The sequence below is a fragment of the Lolium rigidum genome, chromosome 3, assembly GCF_022539505.1.
Source record: "Lolium rigidum isolate FL_2022 chromosome 3, APGP_CSIRO_Lrig_0.1, whole genome shotgun sequence".
Taxonomy (NCBI): domain Eukaryota; kingdom Viridiplantae; phylum Streptophyta; class Magnoliopsida; order Poales; family Poaceae; genus Lolium; species Lolium rigidum.
In genome coordinates this window covers 330389138-330414197 of record NC_061510.1, presented here as the reverse complement: position 1 = coordinate 330414197, position 25060 = coordinate 330389138, and positions in this window count along the sequence as shown.

Sequence of the window (25060 nt, the reverse complement as noted above, 5' to 3'; positions counted from 1 at the left end):
GGTGCTCAGCTGGTGTATATGAGGAACAATTGTACATGTGCCATGGTGCTCAGCTGGTGTATATGGTGTCATATTCTTGTGCAGGGATCGACAGAGTTGCCCATTATCGCCGAAATGTTGATTCATTTCCGTTTCGGCGAAAATGGGGCACTCATATGTCCATAAATTAGCATAGGTCATGCCCAATTTTTCCGTGAAATCTTGCGCTAATTTTATGCATTTTTTCCTACTTAGTTCGAACATGGCCAACAACGAAGAGGCCGGCGGCAGCGGCAGCAAGCCGTTCTGGATGCTAACCGATGAAATGGAGGTGATGGAGTCACAACCTCGCCGCGACGACGGCGAGGACGATGCCGCCGAGGATGACACCACTGATGGTGCCGCCGAGGATGACACCACGGATGGTGCCGTCGAGGATGACACCGGCGCACCGAAGAAGCTACGGAGGGAGCGTCGCCCGAATGTGCTCAGCACCGTGAAGCAAGCATTCACCGAAGTGAACGCCAGTGGGCATCCAACGGCGCCCCCTGATTTAGTGAAAGGGTACTCTGCCCAACTCGGGTGCATCCTCCGGAGCACGGTCTCGATCAACACCGAGAACCTTAGGCATCCTGACCGAGCGAATTTGCGCACCCTCCTCTTCAAGAAGCTACACGAACGATACGAGTTCCCGGTGGACTGCTCAGAAAAGCGTCTCATGCGGAACAAAGTGCACAATGCCGCCCTCACGAAGATGAGCACCGCCCTCGCTAGTTGGAGGACCCGAGTGAAGAAAATGATTAACAGTGGTGAGAGTTACGAGAAGATCAAGGAGTCAAATCCCTTGATCACCGAGCAAGACTCCGCTGATTTCAAGATCAAGTACGAGAGAGAGTCAACGTCGGATTCTAGTCAGTGGGGGAAGGACATGCGAAAACTGAACTTAGGCACCCACAAACTTGGTCCTGGCGGTTTTAGGGTGGCGCAACCGAAATGGGACGCCGCGGATGAGGAGCGTGTGAAGAACGGCCTCGAGCCCCTCTTCCCGCAATACAAAAACAAGCAAACCAGGAACTTTCTCCTGGCCCGGTACCGTATTGACCCGGAACCAAAGGAGCTCACCACCACTCCGGATATGAAGCAGTTTGAGGCTCTTCTGGTAAGGAATGCACCCGCTTAATTAGCTCCTTCATGGTTGCATTCTTATTGATGAATCCAAATTTCTAAATGGTTCATGCATGTTCCTCTCGTAGGCTAAGGAGGTCGCTGCGGAAAGTGAAAAGGAAGCTAGTAGCGGCGTGGGGTCCACGAGCTCCTCGCAGTGTGCCCCTTGGGACAACCCTTTAAATAGGGCGTTGAATGCCCACAAGAAGAGGGATCCATTGAGTAAGCCGACGTCGGCTGGTCGTGTGGTCGGCGAAGGATGCTCTATGAAATGGTCAGAATACTATAAGTCGGGGAAAAAGGAGAGAAAGGCCACCATCGATGAGAAGGAGGTCGCACAGCTCAAGGCACAAGTTGCGCGGATCCCGACATTGGTCGAGGAGCAAGTGCGGCAACAAGTGCAACAAATCGTGGAGACCCAACGAGAGGACGCAAAGACGAGCAAGTGGAGGACCAAGTGGGCACGACGCTTAGCTCCCTCATCCCTACCTTGGTTGCCGGTACCGGACGCGTGGTATGAGGGAGGAAAAAGGGGCCTCCCCGGTTCCCGGTTTCACGGGCAGCAACTCCCACGGCGTGGAGCCATCGGTGAGTCCGCGAGCAGCAACAATGGTGTCTCCGGCGGCGCCAACATTGGTGGCTCCGGCGGCGCCAACCTTGGTGGCTCCCGCGGCGCCAACCGTGGTGGCTCCCGCGGCGCCAACCTTGGTGTCTCCCGCGGCGCCATTACTTTAGCTCAATGCACCCGTCGCTGCGGATAATACGCCGCCCGGCACCGCGCCAACAAGCGGCCACTCCATCAGTTGCACGCCCGCCGCCGGCGGTGCCTCGACCTTATCCGAGCTGGACGCCATCACGGTAACCAACCCTTGGCCAATGACTTCCATATCCTTGCCTTTGACTAGCTAGCCATCCCTAACGCCCTACATGTTTTCCGCGAGCTCCGCCATCGACGTCCCATGCACTCTCCTGCGGTTTGTGAACGGCGAGTTGATCGATGTTGCCAAGGCCAAAATCGTTCAACCGAGCAACCGTCAGTTACACGGTAGACCCATGCAACCCGACGTGTATAGGATTCAACTGGTTCGGGTGCTTAGCGGCTACGACGACGTGCTACCTCCCTTTCAACCCCATGGTGCCGACGAAGATGAGGTCCTTACCCTCCAGCATTGCTTCAATTGGTCCATGGTTTGGCCAAAGAGCCAGATTCGTTTGGGGGCGAGGGACACCACCCCACAGACAGCACCCCCAGCCGTGCCGGTGCCAAGCCATGGCAAGACCACCCCAACGGTGCCGCCATCAGCTGATGTGGACATGCAGATGGCACAGGATCCGAACGATGGTCCGGACGAGGACATTACGTTCGCCAACCTGGACTGCAACTTCGATTTTGGGGTGATGGACTACGATCTCAGTAGCCAACCCTCTCAAGCTGCCGCCGAGGGGAAAACCTATTGCAACAAGCGGCACCTATTCTGTTCTCAGGAGACGCCTCCAGCTGCCGATTTCACCGAGACTCAGCCGATAGCCGAGGTGAGAAGTGTTATCAGTCCTAACACACTGAAGAAGGCTTGCGAAGAGGAGAATGCGGTCCCGGTAAAAACGAAGGCTGAAGGGATGGAAAAGAAAGAAGAAGGATGACAAGTCTGCCAGCCAGCCGACACCTATCCGTGCTCAGGACGGGCCACCAGTGCCCAAGAATATAGAGGCGAGGGTGCATGTGTCGGGTCAGCGGATGCTAATTCAAAGATTGTATGATGCTGCACCCGGTCCTATGCGATCTCTGGTTGACGGTGTTATGTTTATGGAGGAGTGGCGTCTCAGGGAGAAAGATCATGGATACCCAGTGTATGTTGCCAAGGTGCCCTCGGGCCATGGCTTTGTCGATAGTGGCTTCGCGGAGAATATCTTCTCGCGGTATGATGACATCTTCGCCATGCTGAACGGTTATCCGCTGCACTACACCTTCATTCGCCTATACTCGCTCAGCAAGGCGATGCGGATCATTAGACACAACATCCCGGACATCGCGATAGCCGACCCCTTCTACATGCGTGCCGTCCACTTGGCCACCGCCGGAGACGGGGCAGTCGCGAGTGGATACCTCAAAGACTTCTTTCTAGCGAACCAGAAGAAGTGTAACATCCTCCTGCCTGTATTTCCCGAGTAAGTCACCCCCTCACTGTACCGGTCTTAACTCGTGATTTTTTTAGATTTCAATCGTCACGTTCTTAAACATTATGTGTTCTACGCAGAGACAAAACCTGCACACTCATCTCCATAACCCCGAAGCATTCCGTGGCCACATACCTCGATGCGGACGGTAAGTCAACCACGGACTACACGAATGTCAAGGCCGTACTTGATGATGCTCTCAATGGCTACGTCAAAGCGAAAGGCAACATGCGAGAGGCCAAATGTTAGGTACGGGAAGCATGTGTTCAAGCACCAAACAAAGTTTCCCTGCGTCAAGAAGCCGCCTTCTAGTAACAAGGATGCCTACTACGCCCTCTATCACATGGATAAGTTCATACGGGACCAGCGGCAGCTTACGCTACCGAGCATCTCGGAGGCCGGGCCAACAAATTGGCGCGGGTCCACGACGACGGCATCAAGCAAGACTTCTTCCGCATCCAAGTAGAGTTTTGTGAAATCATCCATCAAGATGTCGTTAGAAGCGCGGGGAGTTCTTCGCCGGCTATCGGCCGTCAAACGGTGACATAGACACAATGCTCCAAATGCAGGGTGACGACTACCGCTCATGGATGTGCTTGAAGAAAGGCGGCGGTTTTATCCACGCTCCGAGAAAGTCTTGATGTGCGAGCCTAGTTATGTAGTTGTGAACTAAAGACGAGCTTCTGTTGTAATAAACTTTATCCGAGCACTTTACTTGCTATTAATTACTAGTTCGGCTATGTTTGTGAACTTATATATATGGCTCTGTCGTTTTCCGCACTTGATTTGGTCGTTAATTTTGTTTGCATATGCCGATGATTAGAATGGTTGGTCACTTGTACACTCGGGGGTGGAGCGAGCGAGCCTGGTGTGATGGCACAAATATCCATGTCTTGTGCATCCTACCTGGCCTCGCTCACTCCATCCCTGAATGTTAAAATTTGTTTTGACCAACAATGTATGAGGCATTCCATTTAGTTCATAGTAGCTACTTATCTCTTGTTTGAGTTGGCACTTCTTAATTGCATTTGGCCGATGATTAGAATGGTTGGTCACTTGTACACTCCGTGGTGACGTAAGCGAGCCTGGTGTGATGGCACAAATATCCATGTCTTGTGCATCCTACCTGGCCTCGCCGACGCCATCACGAATGTTAATATTTGTTTTGACCGACAAAGTATGAGGCATTCCATTTAGTTCATACTAGCTACTTATCTTCTTATTTGAGTTGGCACTTCTTAATTGCATTGGCCGATGATTAGAATGGTTGGTCACTTGTACACTCCGTGGTGACGTAAGTGAGCCTGGTGTGATGGCACAAATATCCATGTCTTGTGCATCCTACCTGGCCTCACTTACGCCATCACGGAATGTTAATATTTGTTTTGACCGACAAAGTATGAGGCCCTTGTCATTCTTCCATTTGCTTTCGTATTTTAAAATGCCGATGATTAGAATGTTCGGTCAACTGTACACTCCGGGGTGTCGCTAGTGAGCCTGGTGTGATGGCACAAATATCAATCTCTTGTGCATCCTACCTGGCCTCACTAACGCCATCCCGGGATGTTCATATTTGTTTCGACCGACAAAGTATGAGGCCCTTGTCATTCTTCCATTTGCTTTCGTATTTTAAAATGCCGATGATTAGAATGTTTGGTCACTTGTACACTTGGGGGAGGGGCTAGTGAACCTGGTGCGATGACACAAGTATCAATCTCTTGTGCATCCTACTTGGTTTCACTAACCCCTTCCCTAAATGTTGATATTTGTTCCGACCAACAATGTATGAGGCATGCCTTTTAGTTCATAGTACTTGGATCGTTTTTGAGTTTGCTCTTATTCGTTGCAAACATCTATGAGCGTGCACTAATGTTTCTTTGGCTTGTTCATATATGTGCAGATATGACGTGGTATGTCGTGTACAAGGGCAAGGTTCCCGGAGTCTACAACGGCTGGGAGGAGTGTCGGAGACAGGTTCACCGTTTTAGCGGTAACAGCTACAAAGGGTACACCACTAGAGCGGAGGCCGAAGATAGATACGCACGCTATTTGGCGGGAGAGAGGAGGGAGCGGAGGAGGAACCGGATGAAGACCACTATCATCGGGATGGTGCTAGTAGTGACTCTAGCTCTCTTCTATGTGATTGTACTTTAGATGATCGATCTTGTGTAACCACTAGCTCATTTGCGACTTTGTAACCCCATAACTTGCATTGTAACCTCGTAACTTCTCTAATGTGAAATCTTGTGAATCATGTGGGGCTAATGTGAAGAACTATGTATGGATAAGCTGTGCTGTTGTTTATATGTATTATATATCCTGTATTGTGCTTGTGATATACAACCTGTATAAATACCTGCCAGGATACAAAAAAAAATTCGAAATTCGTAGCAGTGGCGCACTAGTGGCCCATCAGTGGCGCACGTCCACTAAGTAGTAGTGGCGCACTGCGCGGGATCCAGTGGCGCACTGCCCTGTGATCCCCTCCGAGACTAGCAGTGGCGCACCAGGAATCTCAGCTGTGGCGCACGTCCTGGAGACAGCAGTGGCGCACGTCCACACGCAGCAGTGGCGCACCACCTCGCTGAAACAGTGGCGCACGCAAAACGGTAGCAGTGGCGCACCTCGTCTAGACAGTGGTGGCGCACTGCCAATAACCAACAGTGGCGCACCACTTTGTAGTAATAGTGGCGCACTGCTGGACATGTCAATGGCGCACCACGCAGTGCGCCACTGTTATCCAGGCTAGTAGTGGCGCACCCCTAGTGCGCCACTACTAGGAGTTAGCAGTGGCGTGATAGCAGTGGCGCACCACTAGTGCGCCACTGAAGGCTATATGTGGTGCGCCACTGATTGCCTTTTTCCTAGTAGTGAGGGTTGGTGGAGTCCATCCGGGACTCCACCTTCCATGGTGATTTCTTCCGGAAGGTTCTAGAACATTCTAGCACCTTCCATAAATGCACCGGATCATTTCCAAACTTGGAATGTGACTTCCTATATATGAATCCTATTCTCCGGACCATTCCAGAACTTCTCGTGATGTCCTGGATCCCATCTGAGACTCCGAACAACATTCGAACTCCATTCCATATTCCATATCTACTTAAAACGATATCAAACCTTAAGTCTGTCACCCTACAGTTCGAGAACTATGCGGACATGGTCGAGACTCCTCTCCGATCAATAACTAATAGCGGGACCTGGAGATTCATAATACCTCCCACATATTCAACGATGACTTCGTGATCGAAAGAACCATTCACATAAAATAACAATTCCCTTTGTCTCGTGATATTTTATTTATCTGAAGTTTGATCGTCGGTATCTCCATACCTAGTTCAAACTCGTTACTGATAAGTACTCTTTACTCGTACCGTGATATGATATCCCTTGTGAACCAGTCACATGCTTGCAAGCTAATTAGATATCATTCCACCGAGAGGGCCCAAAGTATATCTATCTGTCATTAGGATGGACAAATCCCACTATTGATACAAGTGCCTCAACGCTATACTTTCCGAATACTTAATGCCACCTTTATAACAACCCATTTACACAGTAGTGTTTGGTTTCATCAAAGCAACCATCCGGTGTAGGTGATTAACAAGATCTCATGGTCGAAGGATTAAGTTACTATGCATATTAAAGCTTGAAGCACAAAGAACTAAATGACTTGATCATATGCTACGCTTACTATGGGTGTATGTCCATCACATCATTCACCTAATGATATGACCTTGTTATTAATAACATCCAAGGTTCATGATCATGAAACTATGATCATATGTTAATCAACAAGCTAGTTTAACAAGAGACTTACTAGGTACTCTTTTATGTTTACATAACACCCATGTATTAATGTTTCCGGTTAATACAATTATAGCATGAGATGCAAACTATTATCATAAACACAAAGATATAATAATAACCACTTTATTATTGCCTCTTGGGCATATCTCCAACAACCCATGGTGTAGACGGATTTGTCGAGGAAGCAGTCAAACCGGCGAAGTAGAACACGAATAGCAGCGAGCAGTCGCGCCAAGACGCTCCCCAAAAACCTTATCGCCCGCCTCCCGGTGGAAGATCTGAACGGATGGGATTTCGGAGGCCTGCTCTCCCGTACGGCTGTGCACGCAGTCGCTGGGATGGAGAAGACTAGAGAGTAGCGCAGCAAAAAAAACTTTTTCGTGAGAGAGACAGACTAAGCTTCCCGAAAGGTGTCTCGAGTCACGAAACACGGCGAGGCGGGCAGCGGAGGAGGAGTGCGCGAGGGCTCCTTCTCTTCTCACTCACTTGGAAGGACTAGAAGAGCAGCTCTTATATATCACTTCCAACTCCCTCCCAACTAGCAATGTGGGACTAAACTTTGTCCTCCAAGGCTGTCTTCAAGCTGCCAACGTGATGGGGTTTAAGATTTCAAAAATTATAGGTACATTGGCTGCCTTACTAGGCTGCAGCCCATCTACGTCCAACAACTTTTATCCAAAACAAGTGATCCTAGTATCCTACAGACTAAAACGCGTTATACTATATACATTTTTTTTTTTTGCGAAAGCCTATATACATATAACTAGATCAAATCTAACCAGAGCTAAGCCAGCGAGTTTCGAACGGAGGCAGTATACATGCAAAAGAGTTGTATACACGGAAGGCTGAAGCAGGTATGTATGTCCGAGTTGTTGGGATGCGCAACTATATCACACACCCGTATTGAGCTACTATTATCATCAATGGTGGCCGCTTTGCTGCGCAAGCTGTACCCTCATGGTGTCTCAACCCTCAAGAAGCATAAACCTCACGTGGATCGGCAGAAATGGTGTTGTACCTTGTCGTGCAGAGCAGCCTACAACACATGAATGCAGATCAGTGAGGCAGTGACCGCCACACATATGCATGTTTTGCCTGTAGCCACCATGAATGATGACTGCATATTGATGTGCAGTTGTACACACAACCATGAATGAACGGGCCATATTAGCTCTTATGTTGTACGACGGTGTCTCGGACAGATGGGAACACACAACCGAGAGCTGATCGAATCCGATTGCCACGGCTGCCGGACCTCCTCCCACGAGACTAGCCACCGACTTCTGACGATGCCTGGGCTTGCCAGCGATGCCCACATTATTTGGTTATTTTTAAGAAACATAATACAAATGCAGATGCATACACGTGCATACAATCATCCCTGTTACCGCACACACGCATACCCTACTTCAATGAGCATCTTCGTAAGACTGAGCTGGCGGATTGCAGCTTGAAATTGACGAAGTCACCAGAGGCGTCTCGCTGTCGACAGGAACGTTACCTCCCACTGAATGAATATTCCGTCTTTATGAGATACACATGTCAAACCTGAGGTTCAAACTCGGGTAGGCTGGGGTACAACCATACTCCTAACCACCAACCTCAGATTGATTTTCCACATTATATAGGTTCTGATTTTACTTCTCTCCGAAAACCATCTTTTTTTTTTCGAAACGGTGAAAACCGTGCTCTGATTGTAGCATTTTACCAGGTTCGCGCATGATTGGAATTCACCACTGGCATGCCTCGTGAAACGCTGCAGAAAATGGCCGTCGATTGCGTTGGAAAGACCATAGATTAGTGAAACGCTCCAGAAAATGCTCACATGCATGTAAACAACATCTCCAATAGACGCACAAAGTTACCGGCGCTAAACATTTTGCAGCGCCGGTTTTGCCTGTTTTGCGTGTGCGGTACTGTATTGCTTCATCGGATGCTCAAGAATATCACGGGTGGGTAGCATTTTTTTCAATGCTTTGGGCGCCTCCATAAATACCAAACAGCAACAAATATTAAACAATGAAGATCAAATAAATAAATAAAAACACAATAAATGATTTAATTATTATTACAACACAAAAAATAGTTTATTGTTAATACATTAAATACTTCATAGAAAATACAACAAATAGATCACCAACAATACAACAAATACATCACCAACAATAAAAAAAAATTCAACAATAGAACAAACATCCATATGCGATGAAATATTGTTGGCCATTCCATGTGCACCACTCCTCGATGAGTTCATCTTGAAGCTGGTCATGCACATCGGTATTTTGAATCAAATTGTATGATGCAATAAAGCGGGCCACTCTCTCTTCTTCTTCTTGAATGGTATGTCTATGTCTTATTTTCTTGAAGATCCAATTCCTCATCGGATGAATCATATGGCGAACACATTTACACATAAACACGCATCAGACTACTCATTCAACGAACGAACAAAAACACTAAAATGAAAAGGGAAGGGTCGTCCGGAGGGCATACCTTCGAGCACCTTGCGTGCGCCGATGCCCGCCAGGCGCAAGCGGAAGGGGGGCTACCGCAGCGAATCAACGTCAGTGACACCCATATCAAAAGGATCAAGGTAACAATTTTTTCACAACATAGCTTGGTGTTGAGTTGGTATAGTCCCATCACTGTGATATGGACCCAACAAACTGGCATACGGGCCCCATTCTAAAACCGCAACAAATTTTGGTGCTACCCCAGTACCACTATCCATGACAAATCATATGCCTTCCTAAGAACTACACAATGCCATTTTGGTGAATCATTTTTCCTATTCCTCCTTGCCAAATGCGATGGGTCCAACTCCTCACAATCTTTCCCACCAGCCAGGGTGTTGGCCTTTGTACTAATACAGAATAGCCTACCAGTCGCGTGCCAAATTTGGCTACCAGTCGCGGGCCCTGGCCCGCTAGTGGTACCACGCCAGTGGTAAGGGCCCACTAGTCCCGTGCACACCCAGCACACACAACTAGTATCCCAAGTACTTATTAGTCGTGTGCTCTCGTTCGGTCCGCTACTAGTATTTTTTTGCAATTTAAAACAAAGCTGGGACCAGCGCCCAGAACACCCTAAAAACCAAAATAAAGCAATTGAGTTCATGGCATTGACGAGATCTAGGAGATGACCAGGTCACTAGAGTACGGCGTCGGCGGTGGCCCGTCATGGGGGGTGGATGTGTTTGCCATTCCCGGAGATGAGGTGGTCACCGTCATCGGGGAGGATGTGGTGGCCATTGTCGGGAGGAGGTGGGTCGCTGTCGCCGGAGAGGAGGGCTGGTGATCACCATCGTAGGGACGAGATGGTCGGTCGTTGCCAGAGAGAAGATGGTGGAGAAGTGAAAGTGGAGGAGGGAAAGAAGGTGAAGAGGGGAAGAGGAGGAGGGGAGAAGCTGGACAAGTGGAATATAATGAGGGTGGAGAAGCGGAAGAGGTGGAAGGGAGAAGGTGGATTAGTGGAAGATGATGAGGGAAAGTGGGTGGAGAAGTGGGAAAGTGATTTTTTTTGAAAATTTTCAGATTTGAAATTTTATATTTTGCGCCAAAATTTAACACATGAAAAAACTCTATTTTCCTTTCGATTTTTGGGAATCTAAAAAATTGCTAAACAAACGAAGGCCGTTGAAATCGGACGTAAAATTTACATTGATACATTCTGATATAAACAACTTTTTCATCGAAGGTCGTATGCGTCTAGAAAAGCCGTTTTACCGAGACATGACCCCATTTTGCATAATATATGAAAATTCATGTTTTCCAATTTTCCTTAAAACTAGATGATATAACACATGGCCATCTCGAAGGATTTATTTTTTGAATTTTCTATGATTTTTTAATACTGAAAAGGCGATATCGATGCACCTGTGGGCATGCTACTACTAAGCTGATTAGTAGCAACGTCCCAAAATAGGCCATACGACTAGTATTTTGGCTGATTCGCGCTCATTAGCCCAATATATTGGAAGCGGGTAGGCAAAGGCACACGCAGATGGTATGCAGATAGCAGTCGCGTGTCCCCACTGGCGCGTGTTGCGGGTACTTTCTTGACCCACAGAGAGGGCAAAGAGTGTTACACAAATTTCATAGGATCTTTCCAAGCATGCTTTATGAATCATAATACTTGTCATTCATGTTACATATAATGCTGCTTACTTTTATGCAGGCTATGTAGAATGTAAGAGTTATCACTTGATAAGTTCATATTACTTATTGCCATTCTTTATTGAATGAACATTGTGATACTTTGACTGATTATTTAGAAGCTATATATTATAAACTCCAAAGTTCATATTAGTTTTATCACCTTCATGTTCAGGATGAGCATAGGTTAAGCTTGGGGATGTTGATGCATGTAAAATGCATACATGAACTTTGTCCTTTATCATATTAAATTCTCACATATTTGCAACATATATGATGATAATACCATGTTTTACATTGATTTATGGGGATTTAGCAAATCCTATTTATTTCGTTTATAACCCTGCAGAACAGAAAAATCATGTTTTCGCGTATTTTTCACTTTCAGAGACCTATACAGAGTCAAATTAATCCGGGATTTTTAGAGCATCATTTTTTCATCGGGAGGAACAACATGGTCCCTGGAAGCTCACCAGGAGAGACCCACCAAGGGTCAAACGAGACCAGGTGGCGCGACCTGGAAGTCTGGCTGCGCCACCCTACTTTTTTTCAACCGTCGATCGACCGTTTGCTCTGCTTCGTACGTGAACCGGCGTATTTTTCCCTAAAACCCACATATATATGGCCCCGAAGAGTTCTCGGGAGGAGAGCACCGCAGAAAGACAGAAACACCAAAACGGAGGCAGCTGCAGAAAAGATTGGAGGGGGAAACTCCGCTAGAATCACCGCCGGAGGGATCTCCACCTTCCCAATGTATTCATAGTAATCACCATGACCAGGAGGGAGTAGTCCACCTCTGGACTACAAGTTTGTGGCAGTAGCTTGATGTATTTCTCTCTTGTTCTTCATAGTACTTAGTGCCATATGAGCTGCCTATCATGATTATGGTCATATTTGTAATACCTATATGGTGGATCCTTGTTCTATGATATTGTTATATAAGATTTGATCTTATTATACTGTGAGATGTATTGATAGATGCATATTATGTACCCCGTTCTTAAGTTATGTTCTGATCCAACATCTATGCAAGAGCGTGTGTGTGGTGATGTGTGTGTTAGATGGAGTAGCATGGTTTTAGTGATTGGATAGTGACAATATGTTCATGATCTATTATGACTTTCCTTTGTTTTGCTACCTCACTAGGGATAAAGTGAATGCATGTGCTATGTTCATGATGTGACAGTAGTGGTGATCATGGTTGTTCAAGGTAGCATATTTGATATTCAAACTTCATGTCAAAGTACTTACTGCTATGCCCTGTTAATTCTTAATACAAGATTGATGAAGTTTCTTTCTTGTGTAGTATAAGAGAGGTGTGTTGCATCATCTCTATGTTAGGACGTGATACCCATATTAATTCTGATATTACACATAATATTATTTGTAACTTTATATCTCATTGATGAATTGCTTTTTGTCCTCCACAACTTTACTAGAGAAGAGTCAAGTAAACCCATGAACCCCGGTCCACTTTTTATCATAAGAAACACCTTTATATTGCTTTTACATTCTTTTCTATTTGTTGCACTATTTTAATCCGGACATAATTTTTTTTACTTTTCTTATTTGCATCCAAAACGCCAAAAACAATCAATCTCTTTACAGTTTTTACTTAGTTATTTTATCTAGTTTAGTTTCTACTTGTTTTGTTACTACTTGTGTTATTTACTTACGCGAAACATTGTGCTTGACAACCACACGGTGGAGTTGGGGACACACGGCATCTACTTTACTTGTAGGATTGCTTGAAGAAGAGAGAAGTACACTCTTGCATCCAGTTCCCCGAGAGTTCGATATAAACCCTCAAGTCGCCCTTGTGGGGAAGATACTCCCTTGATACAACACTCTGCACTTGGAGTTCCAACGTATCAAGATCTTTTTGGCCTTGCTAGAAGCCGTCATCAAGAGTATTTTCTGGCGTCGTTGCCTGGGAACTGAAAGAGCTATCTCACAGTGGTTGCTGCGAAGTCAACTCCATAGCAACTGCCAGTATTTTCTGGCGTCGTTTCTCACCAAAGCTTGGGGAGGTAACATCACTGTGAGCTCTCGTATCTCTTTTAGATGTTTCATCGTATTTTATTTGTCTTATTTTTAGTCTTTGTTTGCTTGTTTTTAGTTTTTGTTTGTTAGTTCTCTTTCTTAAAATTTGAAAAACACATAGAAAGTAGTAGCAACTATCTTCTGAAAATCATGGGGGAAAGAAATACAAAATTCTGTGACTACACAAATACTCCTAATGATCATTTTATTGCTAAGCCTATTACTACACCTGAGGTAACCGCTGAAAGCTTTGAAGTAACTCCTGGATTATTAAATCTTATAACTAGGGAACAATTTGGCGGTAGTTCTAGTGAAGATGCCTCTATGCATTTACAGGATTTCTGCGAAATTTGTGATATATAAATATTTAAAAATGTAAAAAATATTTTTAAGATGAAATTATTCCCATTTTCTCTTAGAGGAAAAGCCAAAGAATGGTTATTGTCTTTACCTACTGCGTATTTATTATTGGGATGATCTTAAAGATGATTTCATTAAAAAGTATTATCCACCTGTTAAAATCCTACAAAATAGAAATAGCATATTGTCTTTAAAAAATGATAATGAACATGTAGCAACAGCGTGGGAAAGAATTAAAAACATGCTTAGAACTTTCCCATCACATGGAGTTTGTGAATGGACTATCCTACACTCTTTCTATAATGGGTTAAACATAATGTCTAGAAGCATGATAGATTCTGCTACGGGAGGTGCTTTTATGGGAAAAATTGTGCCTGAAGCTAAAGCCATATTAGAAAGCATGGTGCATAATCGTAGTCAATGGCATACTTAAAGAGCACCTAATCCCACAAAGAAAGTGCATTCAATTGAAGAAGAAAATCCCTTACCTAATAAAATTGATGCCATCCTTGCTTACATATCTAAACAAAATAGTGATAATATCCCTTTACAAGATTTAGTTGGCAACAACAATGAAAATGTGGATGTTAATTTTATAAGGAACTTTGGCAACAATGGGTATGGGAATAATTATAGTAGTGGCCGGCCCCCTTATGTGCCCAACTAATATACTAGTGGTAGTAACTCTAATGAATTAGAAAACACCATTAGATCTTTTATTACTTCACAGAAAGAGTTGAATAAAGAATTCATAGCAAAATATGAAAGGCAAGATGCTTTGATTGATAAAGTTGAGCTCTTAACACAAGAAGTTATATCATTTTAAAATATCTTACAACAAAAGAGCCATGAAGAAACAATTAAATATGTGCAAGAGGTTATAGATAAATCTTGGGAAACTTTGAATGCTATGGATGAAAAAGAAACTCTTGTGCCTACTAATGATAAACATATTGAAGAATTTAAAATGCTTAGTGAAGCTATAGAACCACTCTTGGATCTTGATAAATGTAGCTTGAATGAATTCATTGCTATACTTGAGTAATTTGCTACGGATCCCACTATCAATATTAATCAAGCTGGCTTTGGTTCTTATATTGCTAACTATGTTATTAAAGAAAAGATTCAGAGGTATAATAATGAGGCCATTATACCACCTAAGCTTGGGGATGTGTTGATTTCCTAGATTTTAATATCTATTGACAAAAAACACACCATGCTATTCTTGATCTAGGATCTAGTGTTGCTGTTATCTAAAAAGAGCTGTAATTACCTTAAAAATATGGAAAAATCTCTACTGACTTATTACTTTCTGATGATTCAACCAAAAAGGCTGTAGCGAAAGTAAAATATTTAATGGTTGAATTGCATATGACATATATACCTGTTGATTTCATTGTTATGGACATGGGGAGAAATACCTCTAGTCCTATAATCCTTGGAAGACCTTTTCTGAGAATAATAGAGGCTATCATAGATTAGAATAAAGGGAATGTTAAGTTTCAGTTCCATCATAAGAAGTGTATGGAACACTTTCCAAGAAAGAAGGAGGTTGCATTTATGCTACCACATAATTTCCATGTCAGTTGAATCAAGTAAGTAAGCCTAGCTATATGGCTATAAAGAATGCGCTTTACGGGAGGCAATCCGAGATATTTTTATTTGTGATTTTTATTTTTGAATGCTTGCTGAAACATGCTAATTTTTTTTGTTTTCTCTCTGATTTTTAAATAAATTATCAAGTTTTTACCCGTTTGGATGTTTTAAGTTGCAAATATAATATGGAGTCGCTGATTTCTGCGCTGCACTTTTTAGTGCGTGATTTTTTTGCCTTACTGGTACCTCCGAAAAATATTCTATTAATATTGTATGGGCAAATTTTTATCCTCTATTGTTACGTAAATTTTTATAATTTTTTGAGGTATCTAAGGTTTACTAAAAAATCAGTTTTTCTGTAGCAAAAAGTCTGGACAGATTCTACCTTGCTTTGATAGATCCATTCTTTCGAGTGTCAAATTGATTTTTACTTGGATCTTTTGATATGATAGAATGAGTAGAACATTATTTTCTCTCTCGTTCATGAATATATAATTTTATTATTGAGTAAAATAGAAGCAAACATAATTTCTTTTTACCTCTAATGTCACCCATGGAAAAAAGAATGGGCAGAACAGTTTGTGTTGATGTTTTTTCACAGGGAATGGAGGAATATTTCAATAAGATGATTCAAGTATGATGAAGATCATAATATTGGGGATTCCCATGCAACCCCACTGGACATATTTTAAAATTCCTGGTTTGGGCACCTCTAAACTCTGCCTATTGAGTAACATAGAATTTTCGCAAAAACTTGAAGCGTCCTTGTGTTAGTCGTGTCTAGTTTTGTTTTGCTTTATGAGAGTATGTCATATTGAGTGTTTATAATGCATATGCATGAGCGAATGGACCAAAATCTTTATCTCTGAATGTTCAAAGTAAAATAAGTTGCATGCTCTTAAAAGAAAAGGAGGAATGCCTAAAAGCTGAAATTTATTTTATGTATTGCATTTCTAGTTTCATATGCTCTATTGAGTGATAATTTGTTATGTGCCTTATTCAGTGATACTTACTGCTAATATACATAGATTTTTAATTTTAAGTATCATTGTTTTATGATGAATGAATAGCCTATGGATACTATTGCATGCTTTTAGACCTCTTGCTAGACAAAAGATTTGATTCTTACACAATCATAGACTTGTTTCCAAGCTCAACTCAAATACAATGTCTATCATACCTACGTACATAGCAATTTATATTCCAAGTATAATGTGTGTGTTTTGCCTCCAACCTTTTTAGAATTTCCCTTTGTGTAATTTAAAGCTCATAACAAAGTAAGGTACTTTTGGTAGTAAATACCACATTGCATGTTGTTGGTTTGACTGATTATGAGTAATGAGCTAGACCGTATCCATGTTTACTGGGGAAGTCTTTCAACATTTCACTTTTGGGTTATTGCACACTACGTTGATCATCATTTATTTTGTTTTGTTGATGGCTATCTCTTGTGGAATGAATGTCGGTTATTTTAAGCAAGTAGGCATGCATTGTCAGAGAAGAGTAATAGACCGCTAACTGAAGCCATGCTTAATCATGGTTGAAGTTTCAGCAATGAACATCCTCAATAGGAAGAGTGAAAAAAGAGTTGTGAAAAAAAAGAGTTGTGTGAAAAAAAGATTATGAGAAAAGAAGAAAAAAAAGAGTATGAGAAAAACTGAGAGAGAGTTAAAGGGGATGCTCAACGTCTGTTGTTCATGTTGTCACGGTATGGATGGCCTATAGTTGATACCCACATCTCCTTTGGCCCTTTGTAAATGTGTCATGAAGACACCCCATTGCGATACTTGGTTGAAACATGTATGTTGAAAGGTCTGGTAACCCGAAGTTGTGAAACGAGAGGTGTAGTCCTTAGCATTCAATAAAATGAGGCAACACTTACTCATAAGAGGTCAAACTCATGACACATAGACATCTTTATACATGAGATACTTGGTACCCCATCCTTATTATTATTGTTGACATGAATTGACAATACAAGAAAAGTTCTGATAGACAACGTCTCAAAATCGTCCGCTAAGGGGTATTTTTCGTCGCCTATGGGCCTAACCCGACGATATGGGTTCTGTTGTGGAAACTGCGTAAGGCAAAGTCCTACGACGATTTTTTCGGTCCGTCGCGCTTGGGCGCCCTTCCGCCACGGAAAATCGGACCGTTGCGCAAGTGTTTCCGGAGCCCGTTGACCGCCGACGTCATGCAACCGCCACGTGGCGTACGCCGTTAATCGGCGAGCTAACGGCGTTAACCGGCTGAAACCCCGTGGTAGATGGTAGGCCCACACGTGGCCCGCCACGTCTTAAGCGGGCCGGCCCATTAAGTTTGCGGGCCGGGCCATCCGACTTAGTTTGACCGGTCAACTATATAGCCGGGTCGGTCCATTAGTTACGTGGGCCGGGCCTAACCTCTAAGGTTGACCGGTCAAAACTTTAATGGGCCGGCCCACCGAGCATGTGGGCCGGGCCGAATGCACTCGTTTGACCGGTCAACGAGCAAAAGGGCCGGCCCACAAGACACGTGGGACCCACTTTCCTCGTTATCGGGCCGGCCCATTTACCTAGTGGGGTCCACCTTAAAACAACCGGGCCGGCCCAAGAAGTTATTGGGCCGGCCCAATTAGCATGTGGGTCCCACTTTCTCGCTATCGGCCGGCCCATTTAGTACGTGGGGTCCACAATAGATCAAATGGGCCGGCCCAACAAGAAAGTGGGCCGGGCCAAAAACACAGTGGGTCCCACTTTCTCGTTAAAGGGCCGGCCCATTTAGTATGTGGGGTCCACCATATAGCAAGTGGGCCGGCCCAACAAGATAGTGGGCCGGGCCAAAAACACAGGTGGGTCCCAATTTCCAGTTAAAGGGCCGGCCCATTTAGTATGTGGGGTCCGCTTAAAGGGCCGGCCCATTTAGTATGTGGGGTCCACCATATAGCAAGTGGGCCGGCCCAGCAAGATAGTGGGCCCGGCCAAAAACACAGGTGGGTCCCACTTTCCTGTTGAAGGGCCGGCCCATTTAGTATGTGGGGTCCACAATATAGCAAGTGGGCTGGCCCAACAAGATAGTGGGCCGGCCCAATAAGCCGCGGGGCCCACTTCCCCGTTAACGGGCCGTCCCAATAAGTAGGTGGGCCGACCCAAAATGAAAGTGGGTCCCACACTATCGTAAGTGGGTCGGCCCAATCGCTTGTAGCGCCCGGTTGTTTGACTAGTCAACTTGCATTAAATTTCATGAGCCTAAAATCTGGTATCAATGATACACACAATTACATACACAAATAAAATAACTAGGAAAATTACAAGGCAATTAATGTGCCCAAATAAAAAAATCACATAGAATCATTGAGGACTTCTATTAGCATCATCAATAACACGTTGACATTTGGCAATCGCCTTGATTGAATCTTGTGTACTCTTGGTCAACATATCAGCTAACGATCTTAAAGCAGCAATACCATGTCTTTTATAAAGTACAGCCTTGAGATATTTACTGTTTGATGAAAGGAATGGTCTAGGTTGACGGGCTATGAGAGGATGCATCGGAAGAAAGATCGAACTTTTTGTGGGCCTCTCTTCGATGAAGATTGCGTCATCACAACTGCATTCTGATAATAATGCAAAAAGAGTTAAACGATGAACTATGCAAACATGTATTAAGCATTGTCGATATGAGATAGTCACAAGTACTAAGCACAGACTTACATTATATCGTTGCATAGGCTCACCCGAGAACCTTTTTGCGCTCTATCTTCTACTAAGGACTTCTTCATTACACCTGCATTCTAGTAATATTGCAACATAGTTACAACAAGTGAACTATTCAAACATTTATTATGCAATGTAGATATAAGATAATAACAAGTTGCATAAATAAGACAATGTATGGAACTTGTACTAAGCACAGACTTACATCATAATGTTGCACAGGGTCGCTTTGGCGACTATCTTCTAATGATGACTGCTTCATTAAAACTGCATTCTGGTAATATTGCAAACATAGTTACAACAATTAACTATTCAAACATGTATTACGCAATGTAGAGATCAGATAACAGCATGTAGCAGAAATAAGCACAAGATAAGATAAGATGCATGTACTAAGCACATACTGGCTCGTTGCAGGTCCTTCTCTTGCGTGCACTAGTCGTGGTCGACATGCCCGTCATTTTAGGTTCAGCCATCAAGTGAAATGCTAATCCTCCCTGCTCCATTGTCCTTAATCCGTGTTTAGATATCACATTTAAGACCAAGTCAACTTGGTTTCAAATAACAAAAAACTTGAGCTGCCAAATGAATAAGCCAATATTTACCAGATATCAGATTAAAACCAACTATATGTTGCTTTTCATGAGATACGAATTTCAGACATTCAGATTTAGAGTAGGGTAATGCCAAGGTTTTCCACATAAAGTAAACCGGCATTAAGAATGACCAAATGTCAGGTTCAAATCACCTTCGCAGTTGCTCCAAGACAAGCATATCAAATAGGCGTAAACATAGTAAAGCATGAATGGCATTGCTATGGCAGGGTTCCAAGTGTTAATCTCTTGCATAAGGAACAATGCATATAGGTTATAGATAATGACGGAAGTAAACTGCCAAAATTACCAACCAAGAACTCAGATTCCAACCTTCCCTAGCGTCCCCGCTGTTAATGTTGGATATTCTAATAAGTGGTTCGCATGATCAATCCCTAGGAAAAATAACATTGACAGGTTAGTCTACGATAATACAAAGACCGGACATGCACGCAGCAATAACTATACAAGCCGTGCGACAGAGCATTCATGGAAAAAAATAGCTATAAGCTAAAGACGAGGTATAAGAGCAAGCAGATTGGAAATGCACATAGCATGATTATAAAAGCAGTGTGAGAATAGCAGGCACGAGAAAACAGCTAGCGGCTAGCGGTGAGCTAATGACGTGGTATAAGAACAACCAGATTGGAAATGCCCATTGCATGACTATAAAAGGAATAGCATGCAGTACAAAAACAGTTGGCAGCAAATGAATGGGTATAAGGCTATAAGTATGTGGATGCACACAGGTGTCAGTAGAATGAACAGGATGGTAGCGATCGGATAATGCTTTTGTACTGTACAATATTTAAACGAACTTCATGCGAAGTAACAAATAAAGAAAGTTAATGGCATATGAGATCTGCAAATAACTACACAAAACATGGCTAAAGAAACACCGCGATCTAACGGGCCAGCGTACTAACCAAGCTGCAGCGGGGTGGACGGGGGCGGCAACTTGCATTCCAGCGGCGGCGAACGCGGGAGACGATGAGTCGACCCTGTTTCAGTAGAAGCGGGCGTTAGTGAAGCAGATCTGGTTGGTTGGCAAGGGATTCGGTGAAGTTGATACAGCCTCGTGCGCCGAGCTAGTCGGTGGAATAGATCGGCTTCGTGGAGGGGGGCCGCGGTGAAGTAGACCCGGTTCCGTTGGAGAGGATCCGGTGCGTCGACAGGAAAAGGCGTTGATTGCTATGTCGTGGATGAGGTCGGCGGTGAAGCAGATCCGTCGGTGGCGAGGTCGGCGTTGAAGCAGATCCGTCGGTGGCGAGGTCGGCGGTGAAGCAGATCCGTCGGTGGCGAGGGCGACGGGGGAGCGGATCAGGTGGGTGGACAGCCAACACGATAAGGCTACGCTGTGGAGGAGTATGCCGGCGGTGAAGCGGCATCTAGTACCGTAGAGAGTCGAGCTTTGGCGTGTGAGAGTATTTTTGAGCTAATGGGGGCGAATGGTTGGTGGGTGGGTGTGGGCCTGTGGGGAGGGTTCGGGATCTAGGCAAGATATTTCATTGTTACCGAATGAGCCCTCCATGGTCGGTGGGTTGTAACTTCCGGACCAGGGTTAAAAGGGTAAACTGGTCACGGGATTTTCGAATGGATTCGGCGGGATGATTTGGCGCGGGGCCGAAATTTTCAGTTTCAAGCTACGAGCAGAACGACAAAAATAATGTTCTTCCCCAGGGAGCTCTCCTCTTCTCTTTCTCTCTCGAGTCTCTCTCACTCCCCCGGCTCCTCTCCCCCTTCTATCCGGCGGCCTCGCCGGCCGGAGACGAGGCCGACTTCTCTCTGTATATCGTACACCCTCCGAACTAAATTAATTGATTCAACTTTCCTTAGACGTGTATGTATCTAGAGTAAAAACATGTGTGGATACATCCATATTTAGATAAGCAAAGTTGAGTCAGCTAATTTGGATCCGAGGGAGTTAGTGTTGTTGTAAGCTTAGATCCAGTGTTTCCCATGAGCAGAATGGTGCAATGGAGTCGGGGATCTCGTCATCGGCTTCAGATCTGGCCTATGGTGAATCTGGCGGATCAGATCTAGCGGATCTTGCCGGCCAAACCCCGATCTGGTGCCATCAAGGTGATGGCGCTAACGGCGAGGCTTGCTTTGGTCAGTGCTTCAGATCTGGCCAACGGGGAAGTCAAGCTGCTAACGTTCACAAGCTCGGGGCATACGACGGCGTCATCCGTCTTGCCCGTGAACATCTTGGCCTTTCGGCGGCCCTTCTCGCAGCCAATATGCCGTTGCTGAGGCCATTCTTGTCCTTCGTCCCGGCGACTACCGGCGACACCGTCCCAAGTGGTGCGTCCCCGGCGACGTAGTTGCTGGAAAGGATGCGAAGCAGAGATCTGATGTGCGGTCCAGAAGGACTCGATTGATTTTCTTCTATATGTTTTGGGGTCCTTTTTGTAAAGTTGCAGGTCCTATTAGCTATTGTCTAGTTCTTTTGGACCTCTATGTAATTTTTTGGACTAGTTTCCATTTGCAACGATAAACTTGAATTTTGACAAGTTCACGGGAAAAAAATTTCTTTGCACATATGGCCTATCATGTATGAACATTCTTAAGATTTAAACTACTATATGTAATGGCCAGCACTTGCGCAAGGGGATCGTCTAGTGCGCACTAGTTTCCATTAGCACCGATAAATTTGAATCTTGACAAGTTCTTGGAAGAAAAAATTGATTCACATATAGCCTATCATGTATGAACATTATTGGGATTCAAACTATACATAGATGGCCAACACGTGTGCAAGGGGGTCCTCTAATGTGCACTAGTTTCCATTTGCACTGATAAATTTGAATCTTTACAAGTTCTCAGAAAAAAATTGCTTCACACATATGCCCTATCATGTATGAACATTATTGGGATTCATAATATATAGATGGCCAACACTTGTGCAAGGGGGTCCTCTAATTCTTGGGGATTTCAATCTCTCTCTCTCTCTCTCGATCTATCGTTGGTGGCCAGAACAACACACATATGCATGCACTTTATGCGCAAAGGCGCGGGTGCCTCTAGTAATTCATGTGTGTGCGTATAGTTGAACATATTCTTGGGGATTTCAATCTCTATCTCTCGATCTATATATCGTTGGTGGCCAAGAAACACACTTATATATATACGCATGCACTTTATGCGCAAAGGCGCGGGTGCCTCTAATAATGTGTGTGTGCACTCGATCGATGATCCCTAAACCTTAAACCCTAAAACCCTAATCCCTAATTATACCCTAAACATACACCCTAAACACCCTAAACACTAAACCCAAAACCCTAGACCCTAAACCCTAAACACTACACCCTAAACCCTAAACCCTAAACCCTAACCCTAGACCCTAAACACTAAACCCCAAACCCCAAACCCTAAACCCTAGACCCTAAACCCTAATTAACCCTAACCCTAACCCTAAAACCCTAGCTAGATAACCCTAAACCCTAAACCCTAATTAAACCCTACATATATATATAGGCCAACGACACTTCATTGCGCATCAAGCAGGCGACCAACTAATTAGCGCTGATAAATTAATTAACTTGAATTTTGACAAGTTTTCTCGAATGAAAACACATTTGATTAAGTTGCCTCATAATATATATACAATTAGTGTGCATGCGCGCATGTCATACCTTGCACATATCATTCGTGCATATATTTCAATATATATCTGAATATATTCTTGGGGATATATATATTTCAATCTCTCTCTCGATCTATATATCGTTGGTGGCCAAAAAACACACTTATATACGCATGCACTTTATGCGCAAAGGCGCGGGTGCCACTAATATGTGTGCACTCGATCGATGATCCCTAAACCTTAAACCCTAAAACCCTAATCCCTAATCCCTAATCCCTAATTATACCCTAAACGTACACCCTAAACACTAAACCCTAAACCCTAGACCCTAAACCCTAAACACTACACCCTAAACCCTAAACCCTAAACCCTAAACCCTAAACCCTAACCCTAGACCCTAAACCCTAAACCCCAAACCCAAACCCTAAACCCTAAACCCTAGACCCTAAACCCTAAACCCTAATTAACCCTAACCCTAAAACCCTAGCTAGATAACCCTAAACCCAAAACCCTAATTAAACCCAACATATATATAGGCCAACGACACTTCATTGCGCATCAAGCAGGCGACCAACTAATTAGCGCTGATAAATTAATTAACTTGAATTTTGACAAGTTCTCTCGAATGAAAACACATTTGATTAAGTTGCCTCATAATATATATACAATTAGTGTGCATGCGCGCATGTCATACCTTGCACATATCATTCGTGCATATATTTCAATATATATCCGAACATATTCTTGGGGATATATATACATTTCATTCTCTCTCTCGATCTATATATCGTTGGTGGCCAAAAAACACACTTATATACGCATGCACTTTATGCGCAAAGGCGCGGGTGCCTCTAATAATGTGTGTGTGCACTCGATCGATCGTTGATCCCTAAACCTTCAACCCTAAAACCCTAATCCCTAATCCCTAATTATACCCTAAACGTACACCCTAAACACCCTAAACACTAAACCCTAAACCCTAGACCCCAAACCCTAAACACTACACCCTAAACCCTAAACCACTACACCCTAAACCCTAATTAAACCCTACATATAAATATAGGCCAACGACACTTCATTGCGCATCAAGCAGGCGACCAACTAATTAGCGCTGATAAATTAATTAACTTGAATTTTGACAAGTTCTCTCGAATGAAAATACATTTGATTAAGTTGCCTCATAATATATATACAATTAGTGTGCATGCGCGCATGTCATACCTTGCACATATCATTCGTGCATATATTTCAATATATATCTGAACATATTCTTGGGGATATATATATATACACACATTTCAATCTCTCTCTCGATCGATCTATATATCGTTGGTGGCCAAAAAGCACACTTATATACGCATGCACTTTATGCGCAAAGGCGCGGGTGCCTCTAATAATGTGTGTGTGCACTCGATCGATGATCCCTAAACCTTTAAACCCTAAAACCCTAGTCCCTAATCCCTAATTATAGCCTAAACGTACACCCGAAACACCCTAAACACTAAACACTAAACCCTAGACCCTACACCCTAAACACTACACCCTAAACCCTAAACACTAAACACCCTAAACCCTAAACCCTAGACCCTAAACCCTAAAACTAAACCCCAAACCCTAAACCCTAAACCCTAATTAACCCTAACCCTAAAACCCTAGCTAGATAACCCTAAACCCAAAACCCTAATTAAACCCAACATATATATAGGCCAACGACACTTCATTGCGCATCAAGCAGGCGACCAACTAATTAGCGCCGATAAATTAATTAACTTGAATTTTGACAAGTTCTCTCGAATGAAAACACATTTGATTAAGTTGCCTCATAATATATATACAATTAGTGTGCATGCGCGCATGTCATACCTTGCACATATCATTCGTGCATATATTTCAATATATATCTGA